General features: G+C 41.0%; 1 pseudogene; it reads left to right on the top strand.

Annotated features, from left to right (window-relative positions):
• The first annotated feature begins 364 nt into the window (after positions 1–364).
• On the top strand, positions 365–1,175 carry LOC142430497 (protein C1orf43-like; annotated as a pseudogene).
• The last annotated feature ends 2,494 nt before the right edge of the window (positions 1,176–3,669 follow it).

Below are 3,669 nucleotides of genomic sequence, written 5' to 3'. Positions count from 1 at the left end.
CTACTAACATCCTGCCCAAATGCACTGAGCTCTCTTGTTCGGTGGTCTGCGAACCCATCTGTTCTGTCTCAGCCTCTTGGTTCTGCTGCCACCATGTCTCTGTTGCTGCTTCTCCCCATAATTTTCTCTCTTGTGTCACAGCTTTCTGTCTTCTGGATTGAAGAGTTTCAATGCAAGAATCTAGGACATGCCCTCCCTCCCTCACCCCCCCTCCCGGCTAGCTGCCATGTTTTCAGGCCGGTTCTCGCTTAGTCTTCCCCCATAAGGAAATGGCTGGGGAATTCCAAGAAATGCAAACGAACCCGGGCTGATGAGTCAAGGCAACAGGGTAAACCAGAGCAGCTCTGTGTAGGGTGGGAAGGCCATGGTATCCACTAGTGACTGGCTGTCGGGGTGAATATAATGCTAGTGATGGCCTACAGGAGCCTGGTATTTGTACTACTATTTATTTTTGTGAAGAATCAAATCGTGTTCTTTGCAATGAGATCTCGGAGGAGCCCTCATGTCCCTGTGGGGAGCCCTCATGCCCCCAAGGATCTGAAAGAAGAGATTGATATTCAACTATCCAGAATTCAGTATCACAAGTAGGAACCTCAGCTCCTTGCAGATGATAATGCCAGACTGCCACAGCTGGAAACCCAGGGAAATATAAACTGCTACAACTGTCTGTACAAGATGAAAGCTCTGGACGCCATTTATGTCTCTTGGATCCCATTTCACACTGAAGGCTGGCATCCTCATCCCCTAATAGGCAGAAATTTCCATTCCTACTGCTCAATCATCAGAACGCTACTACTCCTTTCAAGGATGTGTGCAAGGCCCTCATTGATCCCCTGCTGCATGGCTATGAGGCAGCCCACTATGGGCTAGGGGTCTTTGGCCAGAGTGAGTATACCTGCGCTCTCAGGAGGCCCTGACTGAGCTGGCCACTGCGGTCAAAACACAAAGTGGGAGCTCTCAGCAACACCACCAGTCAGCAGCCAAAAACCTTACCCAATCTCCTGAAGTATCCCCACCTACCTTCCAGTCAGAAGAGTAAACCTGCCAAGCATTTCCTCGAATTGAAGAGCTTTAAGGACAGCTATAATACCCTGGGGAGTGCTCTGATGGACCTGACAGACTCGCTGGAGATGAGCCAGGACTGGAGTGTGCTTGCCAGGCAATCCTCAGGTTAGCTGGCTGGTGGACCTGCACTCTTGCCCGACGCTCCCGATGTGTGCAGAGATCATGCCTGGAAGACCTTGGGGGAAATTTCTGAACAACAATTAAAACTATTTTCCCCAAAAGCAAAAATAAAATAGAATCTAGGATCCAGGCTCTTCTTTTTTGATGGTAGTGAAATCCCAATTTCTGTTTCTGAAATGGCTCAATTAAACTTAGCTAGATGTCCAATGTGACTAATTCCAACGTTAGGCTTTCTTTTTTAAAAAAATCATTTTATTAGGGACTCATACAACTCTTATCGCAATCCATACATACATCAATTGTGTAAAGAACATTTGTACTTCATTGCCCTCATCATTCTCAAAACATTTGTTCTCCACCTAAGCCCCTGGCATCAACTCCTCATTTTTCCCCTCCCTATCTGCTCCCCCATTCTTCTTGAACCCTTGCTAATTTATAAATTATTATTTTGTCATACCTTTCCCTGTCTGATATCTCTGTTCACCCCCTTTTCTGTTGTCTATCCCCCAAGGAGAAGGTAATATGTAGATCTTTGTAATTAGTTCTGCATTAGATTTTCAAACATCTAAATGGCGTAGTCACAAGGGTATCAATCTATTGTTGGGCAAGCTGCCCAATCCTCTTAAACCAAATAAGTAAAACACAATGTTATCAAGTTAACACGGACTCATCAAGGGCTTATATGACAGGGTCGAACTGCCCCTGTGAGTTTCAAAGACTGTCTCATTAACAGAGTAGAGAGCCCTGTCACTCTTGGGAGAAGGAAGTGCCATCTTTCTCTCAAGGAGAAATATGTCATTTCCAACTGCTGACCTTGCGATTAGCAGCCCAACAGTAATCACTATGCCACCAGGGCTCCTTTGCCTTTTTCACATTCGCGGGCGACAAACCCACATAAATATTTGGAAGGAGTTAAGACTGTATATTTGTATAGGCCAACTAGCAAACTGTATTAGGTGCTACAAATAATGCTACCTTAATAACATTGTTTATCTTGAGAGTCAAAAGTGCACTCAGTATAGGGGATGTATACTTTTTCATTTCATATATATATATATATATATATATAAATTTCAATCTAATAGATGCTACATAAGTGTTTATTTTGGAGTCCAGGTTTTCGCATTTATTAAGAATTGGACTGCTAACCTCATAGTAAGTGACAAACCCATTAGCTGCCTGTCATGGCTTCAGAGTCTTGGAAACTGTGCAGCAGTTTTATTGTGTCCTATTGGGTGTTTGTATGTCTAACTTTACATTATGGTGTGTTTTAAAGTGTTTCTAAGCTGAAGTGATTGTACAATTTCTAGTTCCTCTAGAAGTTCATTTTCAGTTTATAATAGTTTTTTATATAGCCCATTTAAAATGTTTCCAGATGGTTTAATTAACAATCATTTTCAAAGTTCATTGATTTGTCATTCTCCTTGAGTGTCACACAGTAAGGAATTGATAGTTCTGTATGCTGTGAGGTAGGGATCCAGCTTTTTTGTTTCTTCCTCTTGGCATGTATATTTGATTGTCCAATCTGTATTATAAAGTCATCTTTTACTCACATGTTTAAAAATTAAGAGTTATAGATTTATTGGTCATGGTATAAGCATGGTTTCTATCATTCAATGATGGCAACGTTAACAGTATTGGGGACTTTGTGTAAGAAGGGGGACAGAACAGTAACAGTATCTGGACCTACAGGTTCTGTGATACTCACATTGTATTCTCTCATCAGCCTGCAACTTGTGCATCAATAGCAGCACACAAGAAAGAGGAAGAAGTGCCTGGTTTGGGTATTATTATTTCGAGGATGTCCGCATGAGAGGTTGAAATTTGTGAGCATCATTGGAGCTGATACAGTTAAGACAAACATAGAGCATCCCAGTTGCTGGCAGCATCTAAGGACTAAAGAAAATGACCAAAGCTCAGGTGATTTTGATGTATTTTATCCTTTTCTATATTTCCTACTTGACTTGTAGAAGCCTGTATAACACTGATTCAGTTCATTGGAAGCGTGGGAATTTGAAATTGTAGAAGTTATAGATAAACTCAGACTCTGACTTCAAACATTGGGTAGGAGAAGATTAGGAATATGTATATTGATCATATACATATTGCCTATGTATTGACATTGAACATAATACATTATTGAGGGTACTTTGGATGACATTATCTTTCAACTTAATTATTCTATGGCCAACCCATGAGAATCATTCAAATGATATACTCTGCCTAGTTTTTTTTAAGTCATTTTATTGGGGGATCGTACAACTCTTATCACAATCCATACATACATCTATTGTGTCAAGCACCTTTATATATTTGTTGCCATCATCATTCTCAAAATATTTTCTTTCCACTTGAGCCCTTGATATTAGTTCCTCATTATTTTCCTCCCTCCTTCACCCTCCCTCACTAACCCTTGATAATATATAAATTATTATTTTTTCATGTCTTACACTGTCAGTTGTCCCCCTTCACCCATTTTGCTGT

Source organism: Tenrec ecaudatus, chromosome 17 (genome assembly GCF_050624435.1).
Source record: "Tenrec ecaudatus isolate mTenEca1 chromosome 17, mTenEca1.hap1, whole genome shotgun sequence".
NCBI lineage: Eukaryota > Metazoa > Chordata > Mammalia > Afrosoricida > Tenrecidae > Tenrec > Tenrec ecaudatus.
This window is presented reverse-complemented; position numbering and strand designations above follow the sequence as displayed.